Consider the following 24,783-nt stretch of genomic DNA (forward strand, 5'->3'; position numbering starts at 1 on the left):
GGAAGAAACATCTTACAAAAACTCTCCAGATTATTGACTTTTTAAAGTTTTTCTAGGAAACGTTCTAGATGTATGCTTATTAGACTTTGTCAGTATGTACTTTTTGCAAAGTGTCTCTGTGGCGCAATCGGTTAGTGTGTCCGGCTACTAACCAAAAGGTTGGTGGTTCAATTCCAACCAGGGACGTAATTGACCTTGTTATCAGATTTTGGTGATCTTCAAGTAGACAAGTCAAAATTTCAAACCCCCTGTTATGGTGTAGGGTACCTGGCCTTCTCTGATGTAATCAGAGTTAGATTTGATTCAGTGATTTTATAAAAACAGCTAGGAAGCACACTTTAGCAGTGGGTTGCAGAGAAAAAGAAATATGCTGGCAAAAAAAATCCAATTGAGTGATTAAACAGCTCTTCATTTTCTGGCTTTATTTTTATGCTAACAAATTTGTTCTTTGAAAAGTGTCCACAAAGCCAAGTCTCTGATTAACACCTTTGTAGGGATGGTTTTTCACCTATTACTAAATTAAACTTGCTTCATTGGAAAGGCAGCAAGATACATCCTCATTTCAATGTCTACTGAAATAATACAGGTTGACACCAGGAAACATTAACGCCACTGTGTCCTTGCTGCTTTCTCATGAGGAAGTCTGTTTAATGTGAAAACAAGGTGATATCTAATTAGCACACAGGTAAGGAATTAAGAAAATCTTTATTTAAGGGTGAAGATGTTTCTCACAAAATCGTTGCCCCAATGCATCATTGAAATTCAAGCTGGAAAGATGATTTTAATATATCACTTGTACATTTTGTATTGCTCTTCTGGTGACAATGTAGTTTGTTTTTGTCAATTACCATTTTAATAATAGGGTAAAGAAAATTAAGTGGATTTTTGAAAGAAAACAATACTGTCAATATACTATTAAAACAAATTAAAATGGTAAAAGTTATTGTACTTTAAGTAAAAATAAAAGAGCCAAAATATCAATCCCAGTTTTGGATTACTTTAATTAACAAAAAAAAATGCATATAGCAGAGGATAGTTTCAATCTGCCTACCGCTGGGTTATGGGCCCAGCATGCTTCCATTGCTGTACTCTGCTGCACATGTAAGTGCAAGAGATCATGAAGCACTCACTCATCATGGGAAAGTACCAATGTGTTTCTTCGTTGGTTGATGGAAGAAACATCTTACAAAAACTCTCCAGATTATTGACTTTTTAAAGTTTTTCTAGGAAACGTTTTAGATGAATGCTTATTAGCCTTTGTCAGTACGGACTTTTGCAAAGTGTCACTGTGGCGCAATCAGTTAGTGTGCACGGCTATTAACCAAAAGGTTGGTGGTTCAATCCCACCCAGGGACGTAATTGACATTGTTATCAGATTTTGGTGATCTTTAAGTAGACAAGTCAACATTTCAAACCCCCTCTTATGGTGTAGGGTACCTGGCCTTCTCTGATGTAATCAGAGTTAGATTTTATTCAGTGATTTTATAAAAACAGCTAGGAAGCACAATTTAGCAGTGGGTTGCAGAGAAAAAGAAATATGCTGGCAAAAAAATCCAATTGAGTGATTAAACAGCTCTTCATTTTCTGGCTTTATTTTTATGCTAACAAATTTGTTCTCTGAAAAGTGTCCACAAAGCCAAGTCTCTGATTAACACCTTTGTAGGGATGGTTTTTCACCTATTACTAAATTAAACTTGCTTCATTGGAAAGGCAGCAAGATGCATCCTCATTTCAATGTCTACAGAAATAATACAGGTTGACACCAGGAAACATTAACGCCACTGCATCCTTGCTGCTTTCTCATGAAGAAGTCTGTTTAATGTGAAAACAAGGTGATATCTAATTAGCACACAGGTAAGGAATTAAGAAAATCTTTATTTAAGGGTGAAGATGTTTCTCACAAAATCGTTGCCCCAATGCATCATTGAAATTCAAGCAGGAAAGATGATTTTAATATATCACTTGTACATTTTGTATTGCTCTTCTGGTGACAATGTAGTTTGTTTTTGTCAATTACCATTTTAATAATAGGGTAAAGAAAATTAAGTGGATTTTTTAAAGAAAACTATACTGTCAATATACTATTAAAACAAATTAAAATGGTAAAAGTTATTGTACTTTAAGTAAAAATAAAAGAGCAAAAATATCAATCCCAGTTTTGATTACTTAAATTAACAAAAAAAAATGCATATAGCAAAGGATAGTTTCAATCTGCCTACCTCTGGGTTATGGGCCCAGCATGCTTCCATTGCAGTACTCTGCTGCACATGTAAGTGCAAGAGATCCTGAAGCACTCAGTCATCATGGGAAAGTACCAATGTGTTTCTTCGTTGGTTGATGGAAGAAACATCTTACAAAAACTCTCCAGATTATTGACTTTTTAAAGTTTTTCTAGGAAACGTTCTAGATGTATGCTTATTAGCCTTTGTCAGTATGTACTTTTTGCAAAGTGTCTCTGTGGCGCAATCGGTTAGTGTGTCCGGCTACTAACCAAAAGGTTGGTGGTTCAATCCCACCCAGGGACGTAATTGACCTTGTTATCAAGTTTTGGTGATCTTTAAGTAGACAAGTCAACATTTCAAACCCCCTGTTATGGTGTAGGGTACCTGGCCTTCTCTGATGTAATCAGAGTTAGATTTGATTCATTGATTTTATAAAAACAGCTAGGAAGCACAATTTAGCAGTGGGTTGCAGAGAAAAAGAAATATGCTGGCAAAAAAAATCCAATTGAGTGATTAAACAGCTCATCATTTTCTGGCTTTATTTTTATGCTAACAAATTTGTTCTCTGAAAAGTGTCCACAAAGCCAAGTCTCTGATTAACACCTTTGTAGGGATGGTTTTTCACCTATTACTAAATTAAACTTGCTTCATTGGAAAGGCAGCAAGATGCATCCTCATTTCAATGTCTACTGAAATAATACAGGTTGACACCAGGAAACATTAACGCCACTGCATCCTTGCTGCTTTCTCATGTAGCAGTCTGTTTAATGTGAAAACAAGGTGATATCTAATTAGCACACAGGTAAGGAATTAAGAAAATCTTTATTTAAGGGTGAAGATGTTTCTCACAAAATCGTTGCCCCAATGCATCATTGAAATTCAAGCTGGAAAGATGATTTTAATATATCACTTGTACATTTTGTATTGCTCTTCTGGTGACAATGTAGTTTGTTTTTGTCAATTACCCTTTTAATAATAGGGTAAAGAAAATTAAGTGGATTTTTTAAAGAAAACTATACTGTCAATATACTATTAAAACAAATTAAAATGGTAAAAGTTATTGTACTTTAAGTAAAAATAAAAGAGCAAAAATATCAATCCCAGTTTTGATTACTTTAATTAACAAAAAAAATGCATATAGCAGAGGATAGTTTCAATCTGCCTACCTCTGAGTAATGGGCCCAGCATGCTTCCATTGCAGTACTCTGCTGCACATGTAAGTGCAAGAGATCATGAAGCACTCACTCATCATGGGAAAGTACCAATGTGTTTCTTCATTGGTTGATGGAAGAAACATCTTACAAAAACTCTCCAGATTATTGACTTTTTAAAGTTTTTCTAGGAAACGTTCTAGATGTATGCTTATTAGACTTTGTCAGTATGTACTTTTTGCAAAGTGTCTCTGTGGCGCAATTGGTTAGTGTGTCCGGCTACTAACCAAAAGGTTGGTGGTTCAATTCCAACCAGGGACGTAATTGACCTTGTTATCAGATTTTGGTGATCTTTAAGTAGACAAGTCAAAATTTCAAACTCCCTGTTATGGTGTAGGGTACCTGGCCTTCTCTGATGTAATCAGAGTTAGATTTGATTCAGTGATTTTATAAAAACAGCTAGGAAGCACACTTTAGCAGTGGGTTGCAGAGAAAAAGAAATATGCTGGCAAAAAAAATCCAATTGAGTGATTAAACAGCTCTTCATTTTCTGGCTTTATTTTTATGCTAACAAATTTGTTCTTTGAAAAGTGTCCACAAAGCCAAGTCTCTGATTAACACCTTTGTAGGGATGGTTTTTCACCTATTACTAAATTAAACTTGCTTCATTGGAAAGGCAGCAAGATACATCCTCATTTCAATGTCTACTGAAATAATACAGGTTGACACCAGGAAACATTAACGCCACTGTGTCCTTGCTGCTTTCTCATGTGGAAGTCTGTTTAATGTGAAAACAAGGTGATATCTAATTAGCACACAGGTAAGGAATTAAGAAAATCTTTATTTAAGGGTGAAGATGTTTCTCACAAAATCGTTGCCCCAATGCATCATTGAAATTCAAGCTGGAAAGATGATTTTAATAAATCACTTGTACATTTTGTATTGCTCTTCTGGTGACAATGTAGTTTGTTTTTGTCAATTACCATTTTAATAATAGGGTAAAGAAAATTAAGTGGATTTTTGAAAGAAAACAATACTGTCAATATACTATTAAAACAAATTAAAATGGTAAAAGTTATTGTACTTTAAGTAAAAATAAAAGAGCCAAAATATCAATCCCAGTTTTGGATTACTTTAATTAACAAAAAAAAATGCATATAGCAGAGGATAGTTTCAATCTGCCTACCGCTGGGTTATGGGCCCAGCATGCTTCCATTGCTGTACTCTGCTGCACATGTAAGTGCAAGAGATCATGAAGCACTCACTCATCATGGGAAAGTACCAATGTGTTTCTTCGTTGGTTGATGGAAGAAACATCTTACAAAAACTCTCCAGATTATTGACTTTTTAAAGTTTTTCTAGGAAACGTTTTAGATGAATGCTTATTAGCCTTTGTCAGTATGGACTTTTGCAAAGTGTCACTGTGGCGCAATCAGTTAGTGTGCACGGCTATTAACCAAAAGGTTGGTGGTTCAATCCCACCCAGGGACGTAATTGACCTTGTTATCAGATTTTGGTGATCTTTAAGTAGACAAGTCAAAATTTCAAACCCCCTCTTATGGTGTAGGGTACCTGGCCTTCTCTGATGTAATCAGAGTTAGATTTGATTCAGTGATTTTATAAAAACAGCTAGGAAGCACAATTTAGCAGTGGGTTGCAGAGAAAAAGAAATATGCTGGCAAAAAAATCCAATTGAGTGATTAAACAGCTCTTCATTTTCTGGCTTTATTTTTATGCTAACAAATTTGTTCTCTGAAAAGTGTCCACAAAGCCAAGTCTCTGATTAACACCTTTGTAAGGATGGTTTTTCACCTATTACTAAATTAAACTTGCTTCATTGGAAAGGCAGCAAGATGCATCCTCATTTCAATGTCTACTGAAATAATACAGGTTGACACCAGGAAACATTAACGCCACTGCATCCTTGCTGCTTTCTCATGTGGAAGTCTGTTTAATGTGAAAACAAGGTGATATCTAATTAGCACATAGGTAAGGAATTAAGAAAATCTTTATTTAAGGGTGAAAATGTTTCTCACAAAATCGTTGCCCCAATGCATCATTGAAATTCAAGCTGGAAAGATGATTTTAATATATCACTTGTACATTTTGTATTGCTCTTCTGGTGACAATGTAGTTTGTTTTTGTCAATTACCCTTTTAATAATAGGGTAAAGAAAATTAAGTGGATTTTTTAAAGAAAACTATACTGTCAATATACTATTAAAACAAATTAAAATGGTAAAAGTTATTGTACTTTAAGTAAAAATAAAAGAGCAAAAATATCAATCCCAGTTTTGATTACTTAAATTAACAAAAAAAAATGCATATAGCAAAGGATAGTTTCAATCTGCCTACCTCTGGGTTATGGGCCCAGCATGCTTCCATTGCAGTACTCTGCTGCACATGTAAGTGCAAGAGATCCTGAAGCACTCAGTCATCATGGGAAAGTACCAATGTGTTTCTTCGTTGGTTGATGGAAGAAACATCTTACAAAAACTCTCCAGATTATTGACTTTTTAAAGTTTTTCTAGGAAACGTTCTAGATGTATGCTTATTAGCCTTTGTCAGTATGTACTTTTTGCAAAGTGTCTCTGTGGCGCAATCGGTTAGTGTGTCCGGCTACTAACCAAAAGGTTGGTGGTTCAATCCCACCCAGGGACGTAATTGACCTTGTTATCAAGTTTTGGTGATCTTTAAGTAGACAAGTCAACATTTCAAACCCCCTGTTATGGTGTAGGGTACCTGGCCTTCTCTGATGTAATCAGAGTTAGATTTGATTAATTGATTTTATAAAAACAGCTAGGAAGCACAATTTAGCAGTGGGTTGCAGAGGAAAAGAAATATGCTGGCAAAAAAAATCCAATTGAGTGATTAAACAGCTCTTCATTTTCTGGCTTTATTTTTATGCTAACAAATTTGTTCTCTGAAAAGTGTCCACAAAGCCAAGTCTCTGATTAACACCTTTGTAGGGATGGTTTTTCACCTATTACTAAATTAAACTTGCTTCATTGGAAAGGCAGCAAGATACATCCTCATTTCAATGTCTACTGAAATAATACAGGTTGACACCAGGAAACATTAACGCCACTGCATCCTTGCTGCTTTCTCATGTAGCAGTCTGTTTAATGTGAAAACAAGGTGATATCTAATTAGCACACAGGTAAGGAATTAAGAAAATCTTTATTTAAGGGTGAAGATGTTTCTCACAAAATCGTTGCCCCAATGCATCATTGAAATTCAAGCTGGAAAGATGATTTTAATATATCACTTGTACATTTTGTATTGCTCTTCTGGTGACAATGTAGTTTGTTTTTGTCAATTACCCTTTTAATAATAGGGTAAAGAAAATTAAGTGGATTTTTTAAAGAAAACTATACTGTCAATATACTATTAAAACAAATTAAAATGGTAAAAGTTATTGTACTTTAAGTAAAAATAAAAGAGCAAAAATATCAATCCCAGTTTTGATTACTTTAATTAACAAAAAAAATGCATATAGCAGAGGATAGTTTCAATCTGCCTACCTCTGGGTAATGGGCCCAGCATGCTTCCATTGCAGTACTCTGCTGCACATGTAAGTGCAAGAGATCATGAAGCACTCACTCATCATGGGAAAGTACCAATGTGTTTCTTCGTTGGTTGATGGAAGAAACATCTTACAAAAACTCTCCAGATTATTGACTTTTTAAAGTTTTTCTAGGAAACGTTTTAGATGAATGCTTATTAGCCTTTGTCAGTATGGACTTTTGCAAAGTGTCACTGTGGCGCAATCAGTTAGTGTGCACGGCTATTAACCAAAAGGTTGGTGGTTCAATCCCACCCAGGGACGTAATTGACCTTGTTATCAGATTTTGGTGATCTTTAAGTAGACAAGTCAAAATTTCAAACCCCCTCTTATGGTGTAGGGTACCTGGCCTTCTCTGATGTAATCAGAGTTAGATTTGATTCAGTGATTTTATAAAAACAGCTAGGAAGCACAATTTAGCAGTGGGTTGCAGAGAAAAAGAAATATGCTGGCAAAAAAATCCAATTGAGTGATTAAACAGCTCTTCATTTTCTGGCTTTATTTTTATGCTAACAAATTTGTTCTCTGAAAAGTGTCCACAAAGCCAAGTCTCTGATTAACACCTTTGTAAGGATGGTTTTTCACCTATTACTAAATTAAACTTGCTTCATTGGAAAGGCAGCAAGATGCATCCTCATTTCAATGTCTACTGAAATAATACAGGTTGACACCAGGAAACATTAACGCCACTGCATCCTTGCTGCTTTCTCATGTGGAAGTCTGTTTAATGTGAAAACAAGGTGATATCTAATTAGCACACAGGTAAGGAATTAAGAAAATCTTTATTTAAGGGTGAAAATGTTTCTCACAAAATCGTTGCCCCAATGCATCATTGAAATTCAAGCTGGAAAGATGATTTTAATATATCACTTGTACATTTTGTATTGCTCTTCTGGTGACAATGTAGTTTGTTTTTGTCAATTACCCTTTTAATAATAGGGTAAAGAAAATTAAGTGGATTTTTTAAAGAAAACTATACTGTCAATATACTATTAAAACAAATTAAAATGGTAAAAGTTATTGTACTTTAAGTAAAAATAAAAGAGCAAAAATATCAATCCCAGTTTTGATTACTTAAATTAACAAAAAAAAATGCATATAGCAAAGGATAGTTTCAATCTGCCTACCTCTGGGTTATGGGCCCAGCATGCTTCCATTGCAGTACTCTGCTGCACATGTAAGTGCAAGAGATCCTGAAGCACTCAGTCATCATGGGAAAGTACCAATGTGTTTCTTCGTTGGTTGATGGAAGAAACATCTTACAAAAACTCTCCAGATTATTGACTTTTTAAAGTTTTTCTAGGAAACGTTCTAGATGTATGCTTATTAGCCTTTGTCAGTATGTACTTTTTGCAAAGTGTCTCTGTGGCGCAATCGGTTAGTGTGTCCGGCTACTAACCAAAAGGTTGGTGGTTCAATCCCACCCAGGGACGTAATTGACCTTGTTATCAAGTTTTGGTGATCTTTAAGTAGACAAGTCAACATTTCAAACCCCCTGTTATGGTGTAGGGTACCTGGCCTTCTCTGATGTAATCAGAGTTAGATTTGATTAATTGATTTTATAAAAACAGCTAGGAAGCACAATTTAGCAGTGGGTTGCAGAGAAAAAGAAATATGCTGGCAAAAAAAATCCAATTGAGTGATTAAACAGCTCTTCATTTTCTGGCTTTATTTTTATGCTAACAAATTTGTTCTCTGAAAAGTGTCCACAAAGCCAAGTCTCTGATTAACACCTTTGTAGGGATGGTTTTTCACCTATTACTAAATTAAACTTGCTTCATTGGAAAGGCAGCAAGATGCATCCTCATTTCAATGTCTACTGAAATAATACAGGTTGACACCAGGAAACATTAACGCCACTGCATCCTTGCTGCTTTCTCATGTAGCAGTCTGTTTAATGTGAAAACAAGGTGATATCTAATTAGCACACAGGTAAGGAATTAAGAAAATCTTTATTTAAGGGTGAAGATGTTTCTCACAAAATCGTTGCCCCAATGCATCATTGAAATTCAAGCTGGAAAGATGATTTTAATATATCACTTGTACATTTTGTATTGCTCTTCTGGTGACAATGTAGTTTGTTTTTGTCAATTACCCTTTTAATAATAGGGTAAAGAAAATTAAGTGGATTTTTTAAAGAAAACTATACTGTCAATATACTATTAAAACAAATTAAAATGGTAAAAGTTATTGTACTTTAAGTAAAAATAAAAGAGCAAAAATATCAATCCCAGTTTTGATTACTTTAATTAACAAAAAAAATGCATATAGCAGAGGATAGTTTCAATCTGCCTACCTCTGGGTAATGGGCCCAGCATGCTTCCATTGCAGTACTCTGCTGCACATGTAAGTGCAAGAGATCATGAAGCACTCACTCATCATGGGAAAGTACCAATGTGTTTCTTCATTGGTTGATGGAAGAAACATCTTACAAAAACTCTCCAGATTATTGACTTTTTAAAGTTTTTCTAGGAAACGTTCTAGATGTATGCTTATTAGACTTTGTCAGTATGTACTTTTTGCAAAGTGTCTCTGTGGCGCAATCGGTTAGTGTGTCCGGCTACTAACCAAAAGGTTGGTGGTTCAATTCCAACCAGGGACGTAATTGACCTTGTTATCAGATTTTGGTGATCTTTAAGTAGACAAGTCAAAATTTCAAACCCCCTGTTATGGTGTAGGGTACCTGGCCTTCTCTGATGTAATCAGAGTTAGATTTGATTCAGTGATTTTATAAAAACAGCTAGGAAGCACACTTTAGCAGTGGGTTGCAGAGAAAAAGAAATATGCTGGCAAAAAAAATCCAATTGAGTGATTAAACAGCTCTTCATTTTCTGGCTTTATTTTTATGCTAACAAATTTGTTCTTTGAAAAGTGTCCACAAAGCCAAGTCTCTGATTAACACCTTTGTAGGGATGGTTTTTCACCTATTACTAAATTAAACTTGCTTCATTGGAAAGGCAGCAAGATACATCCTCATTTCAATGTCTACTGAAATAATACAGGTTGACACCAGGAAACATTAACGCCACTGTGTCCTTGCTGCTTTCTCATGTGGAAGTCTGTTTAATGTGAAAACAAGGTGATATCTAATTAGCACACAGGTAAGGAATTAAGAAAATCTTTATTTAAGGGTGAAGATGTTTCTCACAAAATCGTTGCCCCAATGCATCATTGAAATTCAAGCTGGAAAGATGATTTTAATATATCACTTGTACATTTTGTATTGCTCTTCTGGTGACAATGTAGTTTGTTTTTGTCAATTACCATTTTAATAATAGGGTAAAGAAAATTAAGTGGATTTTTGAAAGAAAACAATACTGTCAATATACTATTAAAACAAATTAAAATGGTAAAAGTTATTGTACTTTAAGTAAAAATAAAAGAGCCAAAATATCAATCCCAGTTTTGGATTACTTTAATTAACAAAAAAAAAATGCATATAGCAGAGGATAGTTTCAATCTGCCTACCGCTGGGTTATGGGCCCAGCATGCTTCCATTGCTGTACTCTGCTGCACATGTAAGTGCAAGAGATCATGAAGCACTCACTCATCATGGGAAAGTACCAATGTGTTTCTTCGTTGGTTGATGGAAGAAACATCTTACAAAAACTCTCCAGATTATTGACTTTTTAAAGTTTTTCTAGGAAACGTTTTAGATGAATGCTTATTAGCCTTTGTCAGTATGGACTTTTGCAAAGTGTCACTGTGGCGCAATCAGTTAGTGTGCACGGCTATTAACCAAAAGGTTGGTGGTTCAATCCCACCCAGGGACGTAATTGACCTTGTTATCAGATTTTGGTGATCTTTAAGTAGACAAGTCAAAATTTCAAACCCCCTCTTATGGTGTAGGGTACCTGGCCTTCTCTGATGTAATCAGAGTTAGATTTGATTCAGTGATTTTATTAAAACAGCTAGGAAGCACAATTTAGCAGTGGGTTGCAGAGAAAAAGAAATATGCTGGCAAAAAAATCCAATTGAGTGATTAAACAGCTCTTCATTTTCTGGCTTTATTTTTATGCTAACAAATTTGTTCTCTGAAAAGTGTCCACAAAGCCAAGTCTCTGATTAACACCTTTGTAAGGATGGTTTTTCACCTATTACTAAATTAAACTTGCTTCATTGGAAAGGCAGCAAGATGCATCCTCATTTCAATGTCTACTGAAATAATACAGGTTGACACCAGGAAACATTAACGCCACTGCATCCTTGCTGCTTTCTCATGTGGAAGTCTGTTTAATGTGAAAACAAGGTGATATCTAATTAGCACACAGGTAAGGAATTAAGAAAATCTTTATTTAAGGGTGAAAATGTTTCTCACAAAATCGTTGCCCCAATGCATCATTGAAATTCAAGCTGGAAAGATGATTTTAATATATCACTTGTACATTTTGTATTGCTCTTCTGGTGACAATGTAGTTTGTTTTTGTCAATTACCATTTTAATAATAGGGTAAAGAAAATTAAGTGGATTTTTAAAAGAAAACAATACTTTCAATATACTATTAAAACAAATTAAAATGGTAAAAGTTATTGTACTTTAAGTAAAAATAAAAGAGCAAAAATATCAATCCCAGTTTTGATTACTTAAATCAACAACAAAAAATGCATATAGCAAAGGATAGTTTCAATCTGCCTACCTCTGGGTTATGGGCCCAGCATGCTTCCATTGCAGTACTCTGCTGCACATGTAAGTGGAAGAGATCCTGAAGCACTCACTCATCATGGGAAAGTACCAATGTGTTTCTTCGTTGGTTGATGGAAGAAACATCTTACAAAAACTCTCCAGATTATTGACTTTTTAAAGTTTTTCTAGGAAACGTTCTAGATGTATGCTTATTAGCCTTTGTCAGTATGTAATTTTTACAAAGTGTCTCTGTGGCGCAATCGGTTAGTGTGTCTGGCTACTAACCGAAAGGTTGGTGGTTCAATCCCACCCAGGGACGTAATTGACATTGTTATCAGATTTTGGTGATCTTTAAGTAGACAAGTCAAAATTTCAAACTCCCTGTTATGGTGTAGGGTACCTGGCCTTCTCTGATGTAATCAGAGTTAGATTTGATTCAGTGATTTTATAAAAACAGATAGGAAGCACAATTTAGCAGTGGGTTGCAGAGAAAAAGAAATATGCTGGCAAAAAAAAAAAAAACAATTGAGTGATTTAAACAGCTCTTCATTTTCTGGCTTTATTTTTATGCTAACAAATTTGTTCTCTGAAAAGTGTCCACAAAGCCAAGTCTCTGATTAACACCTTTGTATGGATGGTTTTTCACCTATTACTAAATTAAACTTGCTTCATTGGAAAGGCAGCAAGATGCATCTTCATTTCAATGTCTACTGAAATAATACAGGTTGACACCAGGAAACATTACCGCCACTGCATCCTTGCTGCTTTCTCATGTAGAAGTCTGTTTAATGTGAAAACAAGGTGATATCTAATTAGCACACAGGTAAGGGATTAAGAAAATCTTTATTTAAGGGTGAAAATGCTTCTCACAAAATCGTTGCCCCAATGCATCATTGAAATTCAAGCTGGAAAGATGATTTTTTTTTTCAAAACAATGTTTATTGAAGAAAGGTAGAGATAGATGTACAAAATTCCATGTCTGGATTCATAGTGGAGAGGTACAAATAACAGAAATACGAGGTAGGTCAGGGTCATACAAGAAAGTCTCGGTATGTGGAAAATACATGCATAATTACATATAGTACATGTAAGAATTTGGTAATAAATGATATCTATAGGATATATTCCACTCCTATTGTCTAGGGTTACCATTTTGCTTAGTGAAATGTGAGATCTGGTATTAAAGAGACATGAAGGTATCTAGTGGAAGTAAAGACTTGTAATAAGCCTCAGTATCTGACCATATAGACCCTTAGCAGCTGAGAGACCACTACAGACAAGGAGAAAGAAAACAGAAAGTGAAGAGATAATAACCCTTCTTCAAATAATTTTCTATTTTATAAAGAAGATTGGTTAGGTAGAAAAATCGAATTCGTATAGATTGTAGAGGGAAGAGAAATGAGAGGAGAAAGAAAGAAAGAGAGGGGGTGGGAGATGGAAGGGAAGGGGGGGGGGTGGACAAGACATGAAGACAGGACAACATACAGCATCGTTCTCTAAAGGGAAAACCATACCATAAGGTTGTCAGGTTGGATATATGTCCTGTGGACTGCGATAAGTAGACATTATTTACCGGCTCAACACATTTCAAGCTTAACATAGTTAATAACATTAATCAATCTGTCTATACAAATACCAAGTGGTGGGTTCGAAAATTTTCTGGATTCTGAGCTGAGTGGCATTATCAAAGCTTTGTATAACAGTTTCCCATTTCCTATAGAATCTAGGGGCCCCTGACTCTATATCCGGTACTAGAGCCTGTCGCTCGTAAAATATGTTGTTTAGCAGAGAGGTTCTCATTTCTGTAATAGATGGAGGTTGTCTGTGTAACCAATGGGTGAGGATTAATTTTTTAGCGATAGTGAGGATAACTGTCAGGGCAGGTATAATCTTCTGTTTGTGTGGTCCCAGGTCCCAATCTGAAAAGCAGTAAAATAGACATGCGGTAGGGAGCTTGGTGATTCGAACTGAAAAGATATCATTAACATGGTTTATCAGTTTGTCCCAGAAAGTTCTTATTTTCCTGCAGTCCCAGAAGTTATGATAGTATGTGGCCTCAGCCATCCCACATTTAAAACATCGACCCGTAGAGGCCAGGGTGAAATAGGAATGCTGTTTCGGGGAGATGTAGGCTCTATTTAAGAATTTGAGGTGCGTTTCCTGCAAAGCTGCGGATTTTAAATATTTAAATGTGGGGGACAGTTTGGACATAAGTACCGACATAGCCGGGAAATCAGGTATGTCCCGCTGCCAGCGCGAGTGGAGAGCACTTTGCAAGGGTGTTTTCCCTGAGTCTATGAGAATAGAATATAAATTACGCAGCCTATATCCTATGGTCAGATTAAAACGCAAGAGAGGGGTAAGAGGGTCAATGGCCGTATCAAGGGCCATTCCAGGTGGTAACGACTGTGCAAAATGACGGGATTGGAGGTACATATAAAATTGGGAGTTGGGTAGACCATATCTATCTGATAATGCAGAGAAAGAGTAGAGCTTACCCCCAGGGTCAAAGATATCTCGAATGCACGAGATGCCCTTCTCTTTCCACGTCAAGTAAGCACGGCCGTCCAAACCAGGAGGAAATTGTGGGTTGCCCCAAAAGGTGGTGTAAGGGGAGTTAGAGGAATTCCTGTGCAATCGTTTATTGATAGATTTCCAGGCTTTATAAGTGTCATGAAAGAGTATGTTGGATTTTATATGGGAAGGAATCAGTGAGGTAGGTGCATGAAGGAGAGCAGCTGGGGAGAAAGGATGGAAAAGGTGTTCCTCTATGTTGGGGAGAGTATATACGGAACCACCAGAAAACCAATCCACCATGTATCGATACATAGCTGCATTTGAAAAAGCAGAGATGTCTGGCATCCCAAAACCACCCTCCGGCCTCGGCAGTCGCAAAATATGGCGGGATACCCTAGATTTCTTTTTTGCCCAGATAAATCTTGTAAACAGGGAGTCAAATCGTTGGATATCTGACTTGGAAAGTTGCAAGGGAAGCATTTGGAGGACATAGGATAATTTGGGGAAAATAAAGCTTTTAATAACCACTACCCTACCAGACAATGATAGAGGTAAATCCATCCATCCGTTCAATAATTTCTCCGCCGAGGAGTATATCTGGTGGAAATTAGCAGAGTATAGGGCGTCCAGATTAGGGGGAATCATGATGCCTAAGTATTTAAGTGGAGAGCGGCAAATTGTGAATTGTGTCAGCGTGGGGGATAGAAGGTTTGTGGAGTGACCAGGGCCTAGAGGGAGGAGGCGTGACTTGTCATAGTTCACGCGAAATCCCGAGAAAGAGCTAAAATTATCTATAATGTGCTTTATAGCAGGGATGGAAAATTGGGGGTTAGAGATAAATAAAAGCATGTCATCGGCAAATAGACTGAGTTTCACTTCAGTCGACCCAACACCAATACCAGTATATTCTAGAGACATGCGCAGTGCAGTGGCTAGGGGTTCTATAGCTATAGCAAATAGAAGAGGTGAAAGGGGGCAACCTTGTCTGGTCCCTCTATGGAGGGGGATGGGAGAGGACATATAATTGTTAGAGAGGATTTGAGAGGAAGAGTCATGATAGAGAAGACGTACTGCATGGATGAAGGCCTCCGGGAATCCAAACCTGTGCATGGTGTCAAAAAGGTGATCCCATGTGACTAGGTCAAAAGCCTTCTCAGCATCAAGGGAGAGAAGGGCATAGGGGTTCTGGTCTCCCGAGGTCTCCAACCACTGCATGACAGTCAGTATCTTACGCACATTCACCGTAGAGTGGCGCCCCCAAATAAACCCTGTCTGGTCTTCCTGGATCAGAGAGGGCAAGAGAAGCTTTACCCGGTCTGCCAAGATCTTGGTATATATCTTGTAATCCGTATTCAATAAGGATATAGGTCTATATGAACTGGGAAGCAGGGGGTTTCTCCCTGGTTTATGGAGGATTTTTAGAATCGCAGCGTTGAAGTATAGTGGAGGAGGTGTTCCGGACAACAGCAAGTTGAATAGTTTACAAAGGGGTTTGACCAATTGAGGGGCCAGTATTTTATAGTATTCATTGGTTAGACCGTCAGGTCCAGGGGTTTTGTTTGGTTTCAAACAGTGAATTGCATGGAGCACCTCCTCCTCAGTAATGGGGTTCAGTAGGGGTTGGGATGAGGTAGAAGATAGAGAGGGAAGCGTAAGGGAAGACCAGAAAGAGTGTTGTTGTTGGTAATCAATAGAGGGTTCAGAATATAGTGAGGAATAAAAAGACTGCAGAACCTCAGACACCTGGTCACAATCATGTACCACAGTGCCGTCAGCCCTAGTTAGAGCATGGATAAGTGTTGGGGGATGTTGACCTTTCAGGAGATTTGAAAGCAATCGACTAGATCGATTGCCGAATTTATGAAATCTACATTGAGACATAAATGTTAATTTAGATTCGGTTTGGGTTAAGAGTTTGTCAAAAAGGGATTTCTGTTCATGGTAGAGTTTTCTGGTAATTGGGGTGGGGGACTGCGTGAACGCTTGGTAGGCGTCAGTAAGTTTAGATTGAGCATCAAGGTACAGAGCTTGTGTGTCTTTCTTATGTTTGGAGGTGAAGGAGATGATAGCACCTCTTAGTACTGTCTTAGACGTCTGCCAGAACAGGAGCGGTGATTCCTTCTCTGCAGTTATATTACAATGTGTGAAGTCAGCCCATGATGCCTCCAGCATATTTCTAAATTGAATGGAATTGGTCAGGTGGGATGGGAAGCGCCATTGTCTGACAGGGCCTCTATTGGGGAAGGTGGCGAGAGCCATCCAGCAGACCGCATGATCCGACAAGGACACCGGTTCAATTTCAGAAGTTTGCACCCTGGTAAACATAGAAGCCGAGATGAGCAGATAATCGATTCTCGACAGTGTACCATGAGCAGCCGATAAACAAGTGTATTCACGGTCGACCGGATGACAGGCTCGCCACACGTCCACTAAGTGCAGCTGTGACATTAGATATGGTAAACCATATTTGGGAGTATAACGGCTAGATCTGGATTTGGTGTTCCTATCAAGAGCATTGGATACAGTAGAGTTAAAGTCACCTGCGAGTATCACCTGTTTATGAGAGTGTGGGTGCAGTTTAGCGGCAATGGACAGAAAAAAGGGTTGGGGATCGATATTGGGGGCGTATACATTACACAGTAGAAAGCGTGAGTCATCTAGAGTGGCGTCTACAATGAGGTATCTGCCTTCAGTATCAGATTGGGAGGAGTGAAGGTCTACTTGGACGGAGCGTCTAATCAAAATGAGTACCCCACGGGCCTTGGCAGTAAATGGGGCGGACGCCAGCACTCTCCAGCCCAGGCAATTGAGCTTGTCAATCTCAGGGGGAAGGAGATGAGACTCCTGGAGGAATGCAACATCTACATGTAGTTTAGATAAGTAAAGTAAGATTTTCTTCCTCTTTATGGGGGAGTGGAAGCCACCTACATTATATGTGCAAATTTTTAAACTGGTCATCATTCTGCTGAAGAAAGGTATGGTTCATGGCAATAAATAAAACCGATAATATCATATCTACAAAATACATTGCTATCATGGACACAGAAAACCAACAGGACAAGACACAGAGAGGAGAGAACAATGGGTAGAAAAAGTGGGGGAAAGTAAAGCAAAGGATCCAGAAAAGAATGGATCAAAGGATTAGCATCAAAAGTGCACTTCAGGTACAAAGATAATCTAAATTGACCTATAGTTCGCCAATTGGAGAACCAGATAAGAACTCCAGGCTTGCCCCAGCCCTGGTACTGAGAAATAATAAGCATAGCTTATATATGGCATAAACAAAACATAACTTAGAATAATATGTGGAAAACTTTAGGTGGAAGGCGCCTTAAAAGAAGGATCCCATTCAGAATGGGATTAATGATGAAATGGCACCCGCCATAGCATTTACGCCGGTAAGAGAGGCGTCTCCTCCCACCAATAATTTCAAGAACTTCTAGCGATTAACAGCAATAACATAAACAGATATATCAAAGTAATAGAGTAATCGCCAGTAAAGGAGGAGATAACCACGCTAAGGAATTTTATAGCCGTGGTTAGCAGTCAGGAGTCGAGTCCGTTGAGGGCTGGCGCAGTGAGGAACGGCCGTTCTCCTCTTCCAGTAGATATGCTTCCGCATCAGCCACGGTGGAGAAGTCTGTAAATGAAGATCCTTTGAACAGGCGTAATCGTGCTGGGTATATAAGAGCGAATTTTCTATTTGCTTTTGCTAGGCGGGAACAAAGTGGGGTGAATTCACGTCGTGCCCTGGCCACCTCTGCCGAATAATCTTGGAAGATAAAAATCTTCACATCGTTCCATTGTAAGTTCCGCTTACGGCGAGACGCAGACCAGATGGTGTCTTTGTGGATGTAATTTAGACAACGGAAAATAACAGCTCGGGGTCGGGAATCCTGCGTAGGCCTTGCAGGACCAATGCGATGGGCCCTCTCCACAATCATACCCGTGCAGGAATCTTGGATATCAAGCAGATCTGGCAGCGTGTCTTGTATGAAGGAAAGGAGTGCTGGCCCTTTAAGGGCTTCGGGTAGCCCAACAACCCTCAGATTATTTCGACGTGATCTATTCTCGAGATCGTCGACCTTATTAAGAAGCTGGTAATGGGATTTCTGAAGAAAGGCGCACTGTTCCTTTAAATCGGCAACGTCATGAAATGTCTCCCCAAGGCGCTGTTCATTAGCCTGCACCCGTTTGGAAAGCTGTTTAAACTGTGATTTGATGTCATGCACTGCCTGTGTGACTTTGGCAGCATGAGATTCCATAATAGGATTAATGGAGTCCTGAATTGCCTTTACCATGTCAGAGTATGTAATTGGGCCCTCAGCCTGCTCTGTAGTCTTATTAGACTTCTGTGTAGAGGGGGCAGCATGTACAGGGAGAGCTGTGTTCACAGAGGAGTCAGAGGAGGAATGTAACTCACGATCTGTGTGTATTTGCTGCTGCTGCGGATGTGTCTGCTGTCCGGCGGCCATCTTGGATTCCCCTTTCGTTTTTGCAGGACGTTGTTTGAGGGGCTTAGCCGCTTCTGGGGCGGCCAGGAAGCGCTCCATCAGGTGCCAGAGGTGTTCCCACAGGCAGGTGAGCGGTTCTGGAGCGGGCTGTAACGCTATGTGCAGCGTACGGGCTAGCGCGGGCTGGGGCGGCACACGGAGCTCACACTGCTGCTGCTGCACGCATCGGCGCCGTACCCGGAAGTCTGGAAAGATGATTTTAATATATCACTTGTACATTTTGTATTGCTCTTCTGGTGACAATGTAGTTTGTTTTTGTCAATTACCATTTTATTAATAGGGTAAAGAAAATTAAGTGGATTTTTTAAAGAAAACTATACTGTCAATATACTATTAAAACAAATTTAAATGGTAAAAGTTATTGTACTTTAAGTAAAAATAAAAGAGCCAAAATATCAATCCCAGTTTTGGATTACTTTAATTAACAAAAAAAATGCATATAGCAGAGGATAGTTTCAATCTGCCTACCGCTGGGTTATGGGCCCAGCATGCTTCCATTGCTGTACTCTGCTGCACATGTAAGTGCAAGAGATCCTGAAGCACTCACTCATCATGGGAAAGTACCAATGTGTTTCTTCGTTGGTTGATGGAAGAAACATCTTACAAAAACTCTCCAGATTATTGACTTTTTAAAGTTTTTCTAGGAAACGTTTTAGATGAATGCTTATTAGCCTTTGTCAGTATAGACTTTTGCAAAGTGTCTCTGTGGCGCAATCGGTTAGTGTGTACGGCTATAAACCAAAAGGTTGGTGGTTCAATCCCACCCAGGGACGTAATTGACCTTGTTATCAGATTTTGGTGATCTTTAAGTAGACAAGTCAAAATTTCAAACCCCCTCTTATGGTGTAGGGTACCTGGCCTTCTCTGATGTAATCAGAGTTAGATTTGATTCAGTGATTTTATAAAAACAGCTAGGAAGCACAATTTAGCAGTGGGTTGCAGAGAAAAAGAAATATGCTGGTAAAAAAATCCAATTGAGTGATTAAACAGCTCTTAATTTTCTGGCTTTATTTTTATGCTAACAAATTTGTTCTCTGAAAAGTGTCCACAAAGCCAAGTCTCTGATTAACACCTTTGTAGGGATGGTTTTTCACCTATTACTAAATTAAATTTGCTTCATTGGAAAGGCAGCAAGATGCATCCTCATTTCAATGTCTACTGAAATAATACGGGTTGACACCAGGAAACATTAACGCCACTGCATCCTTGCTGCTTTCTCATGTGGAAGTCTGTTTAATGTGAAAACAAGGTGATATCTAATTAGCACACAGGTAAGGAATTAAGAAAATCTTTATTTAAGGGTGAAGATGTTGCTAACAAAATCGTTGCCCCAATGCATCATTGAAATTCAAGCTGGAAAGATGATTTTAATATATCACTTGTACATTTTGTATTGCTCTTCTGGTGACAATGTAGTTTGTTTTTGTCAATTACCATTTTAATAATAGGGTAAAGAAAATTAAGTGGATTTTTGAAAGAAAACAATACTGTCAATATACTATTAAAACAAATTAAAATGGTAAAAGTTATTGTACTTTAAGTAAAAATAAAAGAACCAAAATATCAATCCCAGTTTTGGATTACTTTAATTAACAAAAAAAATGCATATAGCAGAGGATAGTTTCAATCTGCCTACCTCTGGGTTATGGGCCCAGCATGCTTCCATTGCAGTACTCTGCTGCACATGTAAGTGCAATAGATCATGAAGCACTCACTCATCATGGGAAAGTACCAATGTGTTTCTTCATTGGTTGATGGAAGAAACATCTTACAAAAACTCTCCAGATTATTGACTTTTTAAAGTTTTTCTAGGAAACGTTCTAGATAAATGCTTATTAGCCTTTGTCAGTATGTACTTTTTGCAAAGTGTCTCTGTGGCGCAATCGGTTAGTGTGTTTGACTATTAACCAAAAGGTTGGTGGTTCAATCCCACCCAGGGACGTAATTGACCTTGTGATCAGATTTTGGTGATCTTTAAGTAGACAAGTCAAAATTTCAAACCCCCTGTTATGGTGTAGGGTACCTGGCCTTCTCTGATGTAATCAGAGTTAGATTTGATTCAGTGATTTTATAAAAACAGCTAGGAAGCACAATTTAGCAGTGGGTTGCAGAGAAAAAGAAATATGCTGGCAAAAAAATCCAATTGAGTGATTAAACAGCTCTTCATTTTCTGGCTTTACTTTTATGCTAACAAAGTTGTTCTCTGAAAAGTGTCCACAAAGCCAAGTCTCTGATTAACACCTTTGTAGGGATGGTTTTTCACCTATTACTAAATTAAACTTGCTTCATTGGAAAGGCAGCAAGAAACACTAGACTAATTGGAGGTGCGCCCTAAAGCAAATTACAATGTTAGGATTAGGGGGTTCGGAAAGACCTCTAGTGTATACTGTCACGATCCGGGTATCTGGACGCCATAACTTACCTTTCAGATGCCTCCTAAGGCTGGCTCAGCGCTCCAGGACCGGATCCCATCTGTTATTCTGATGTCCCCATTCCTGCCTCCTCTCCTGTCACTCTGAGACGCTGTCACAGCGGCGCCATGTTACATCTTGAATGGCATCTCCCGCGGCCTCCGCCGCCGTCCCTGAGTTTCTGCATGCAGGATGTCAGAGTGGCGCTTATGTCAGCCGCGGCCTCCGCTGTTGCCCGCGTGGTTCAAATGTGCACTCATCAGTCTGGCGTCTCCTGTTTACTGTTGCCGGCGCCGCCATTGCTGTTAAAGTTCCCACATGGATTATCAAACCAATCTTCCCTCCAAGTGTCTGCATGGGCGCAGCCATGTTGGATTCTGTCACCTGTTCATTTCCACCAATCCGCTGTTTCCATTGTAATCTGCATAATTGCCTAGCCAATCCCTTCCTTGCTGCAGGTATAAGTATTCTGTGCCTGAGCAAGGAAGGCGTCAGTGATTTGGTTGTCAAACCTAGTTCCAGTTTGTCTCTCTCCCGTGGTTGTTTTCCAGGTTCCAGTTACCATCTCCAAACCTCCACTAAAGAGACCCGCTCTAGTCTACCACCTGCGGTGCAGCCTGACTCTCCAGTCCTCTGGGACTCATCTGTTTCCAGTTACAGATTTACCTGCTTCCAGCCTAGCTTCCAGCAGAGATCAGCTCTTCTTAAAGTACCGGTATCATTTCCGCAGATTACCACTCACCACCGGCACTATTATTTCACCGCTCTCAAACTCCATATATCAATCATATTTCATCGCTCTCAAGCTTCATTTATTATTTGGCTGGTTCCATCCAGCAATCCACTCCGTGCTTACATCAGTCTGGTTTCAGCCAGTACCCACAGCAGCCATTTTATCCACAGCAGCCCAGCTTTTCCTGGAACACCAGCTAGTATGATCCTGGGCTATCTCCATTGCTACAGTCGGGCCTGGTAAGGACTTTCCAACTAGAAGATAATAAGAACTGTCTCATACTACCAGAGCCCTGTGGTCCTTGTCCTCCTGTAGTACCCAGGAACTGTATTATTTCTCTGCTGATTTTATGTTTCTCTTTTATTACTGCTGTGATGCATGGAGTTTGTCAAAATAAACATCATTGACTTTTATCCTGGTTGTCGTGGGCACGCCTTCGGGCAATTCTTCTACATTTAACTTACATGTCCAGGGGTCTGATACAACCTCCCAGGTTCCACTACACCTCAGCCCCTACAACTGAGGCTGCCTCCAGTCAGCTCAGGCCCTCAGTTGTGACATATACACTGTATATACATTTTAAGATAGGAAGGTACAAATTACATATTCACATTGCATCTATGGGCTGGATTCAAATGTCCCTTTCCTCCCTCAATCGTGCCCGTCAGCAGCTATTCTATTCTATATAAGGAGCCACGAGTCGCCGCCATTTTCACTTGTGCATTGGAGATGATAGGGAGAGGACGTGCAGCGTTTTCTCAGTTTCTGTGTTCAGTGTGCTGCAAATATCTGTGCTCAGTGTGCTTGCAAATATCTGTGCTCAGTGTGCTGAAAATATCTACGTTCTCTGCCTGAAAAATGCTCCATATCTGTGCTGCATTGTATTATATAGTATGAGGACAGGGCAAAATTTTGCTGACCACCAGTATATAATATATAGCAGTACGGTACAGTAGGCCACTGCTCTACCTACCTCTGTGTCGTCAAGTATACTATCCATCCATACCTGTGGTGTATTTTAGTAGTTGTGCGCAGTATATATAGTAGGAGGACAGGGCAGAATTTTGCTGACCACCAGTATATAATATATAGCAATACGGTACAGTAGGCCACTGCTCTACCTACCTCTGTGTCGTCAAGTATACTATCCATCCATACCTGTGGTGTATTTTAGTAGTTGTGCGCACTATATATAGTAGGAGGACAGTGCAAAATTTTGCTGACCACCAGACTTCTACTTAAGTCCAATGGTGTAGGATGTGCAAAGCTGTTTGGCTGTGCATTTATTGATCTAAGCATGCATTTTTATCAAAGCGTGATAAAATTGACACATAACGCAGCGTTCAATCAGCGTTAATTTATCTTCAGCTGATATCGATTGTGAATTGACGTTTCTTCTCTTCTTGTCACCTACAGGTAATTACAATTGACTACAACCACCAATCTATTCTGCTGCACTATATCTATATATGCAAAGCTAATTCTGCTGGGTAATGCAAATTGAAACATTATTGCATAGTATGTGATTTTGAAGTACTTTTTTAAAGTTTTGAATGATATAGACCCAGTTTAATTTTTGTGGAATGCCTGGTTGTAGCTTTTAAGGTAATTTATTGCCTGGCATTTGAGGGGGTGGGGTGTGGTTACAGATTTCAATTATTGGTTTCACTTGTAATAGTCTTCTACTTAAGTCCAATGGTGTAGGCTGTGCAAAGCCATTTGGCTGTGCATTTATTGATCTAAGCGTGCATTTTTATAAAAGCGTGATAAAATTGACACATAACAGCAGTGTTCAATTAGCGTTCAATCGAAGTGAAAAAGAAGGAAAACAGAAGCACACCAATCTAACAAAACAAAGAAAACTGAAGAACTAATAACAAATGTGAGTCACTTACTCCTCAGATCACTCACCTCCTGATTGTTGCATCTGATTACATAGCACAGAACTACCTTACTTGGACATTTCATAAACCATCCATTTCACCTACAAATGCCTGTATCTGTATTATTGTAATTTTGTTTTTTAAGCACAGCTGCACCAATGCAATTTTACCTGCAAACACTTAAAACATCTAACATAATTACCATTGCTTCTTAAACCTCTCACAATCCTTTCATTTCTTACACTCCAAATACATTTCTGCACCCACTTTATCTACGCTTTTGACTCATTTCATACTAAATTGAGCCTACACTGCTTTTCTCACCTGCATTTCTACAATTCTTCTGCTCGGATTCCCTTACAGTCTCCTCTCCTACTTCCACTTTCCCTCAACCTATTTACCTTCTTAACACTATGTGAATGCTTTCTTATACTCCCCACATCACTCAGTGTCTACCTAATAATGTATCTTTATCCTTCCCCCCCCCAGTCTCCTCCACCTCCTCCTCTGTCTCCCCTCCATCCCTCTGTTTCCTTCCCCCACCTTTCCTGTTACCCCACTTTCATTCACCTCTGCCCCATGGTCCTGCTACCCCACAACTCAGCCCTGCTCCCTCTCTCCCTTCCCTGTCACCTCCCCACACCCCCATCCACATCACACTGACCTCCCTCCCTGCCCATCTCCTGCAGTTTCCCCTCCTATCTCAGGCACCCGTACCATCACTACTCTCTCATCATCCCTGCCCTCAAAGTTAATCCCACCTCATCGCTACAGCAACCCTGAAAATCTAATTCACATCTCTCCCACAAACTCATACCCCCTATCCTGTGCCCTCTGGAATGCCAGATCCGTTTGTAACAAACTGGTCCCCACTCATGACCTTTTCATTTCCAACTCCCTACACCTACTAGCCATTACTGAAACTTGGATTACGCCCTCTGACACTACTTCTGCTGCTGCTCTCTCTGCTGGGGGCCTTACATTCACACACACCCCCCGACCTGGGGGTCGCCATGGGGGTGGTGTTGGGGTCCTTTTACCTTCTAGTTACTCCTACCAACTCATACCACCAGAACCATCCCTTATATTATCTACATTTGAGGTCCACTCCATATGTCTCTTCCAACCAGTCCATCTTAGAGTAGCTGTCATTTACCGCCCCCCT

At 39.1% G+C, this 24,783-nt stretch overlaps 5 non-coding genes across 5 annotated transcripts; all 5 read left to right on the top strand.

Moving 5' to 3' along the window:
* The first annotated feature begins 2,451 nt into the window (after positions 1-2,451).
* Positions 2,452-2,525, top strand: TRNAS-ACU (transfer RNA serine (anticodon ACU)). The gene has a single exon. It is a non-coding gene; the product is annotated as a tRNA-Ser (tRNA).
* A 3,434-nt stretch (positions 2,526-5,959) lies between these two features.
* On the top strand, positions 5,960-6,033 carry TRNAS-ACU (transfer RNA serine (anticodon ACU)). Its single transcript has one exon. It is a non-coding gene; the product is annotated as a tRNA-Ser (tRNA).
* Positions 6,034-8,296: 2,263 nt separating this feature from the next.
* Positions 8,297-8,370, top strand: TRNAS-ACU (transfer RNA serine (anticodon ACU)). The gene has a single exon. It is a non-coding gene; the product is annotated as a tRNA-Ser (tRNA).
* Positions 8,371-11,805: 3,435 nt separating this feature from the next.
* TRNAS-ACU (transfer RNA serine (anticodon ACU)) lies at positions 11,806-11,879 on the top strand. Its single transcript has one exon. It is a non-coding gene; the product is annotated as a tRNA-Ser (tRNA).
* Positions 11,880-19,290: 7,411 nt separating this feature from the next.
* On the top strand, positions 19,291-19,364 carry TRNAY-AUA (transfer RNA tyrosine (anticodon AUA)). The gene has a single exon. It is a non-coding gene; the product is annotated as a tRNA-Tyr (tRNA).
* Positions 19,365-24,783: the final 5,419 nt, after the last annotated feature.

The sequence above is a fragment of the Pseudophryne corroboree genome, chromosome 8, assembly GCF_028390025.1.
Source record: "Pseudophryne corroboree isolate aPseCor3 chromosome 8, aPseCor3.hap2, whole genome shotgun sequence".
NCBI classification, from domain to species: Eukaryota; Metazoa; Chordata; class Amphibia; order Anura; family Myobatrachidae; genus Pseudophryne; species Pseudophryne corroboree.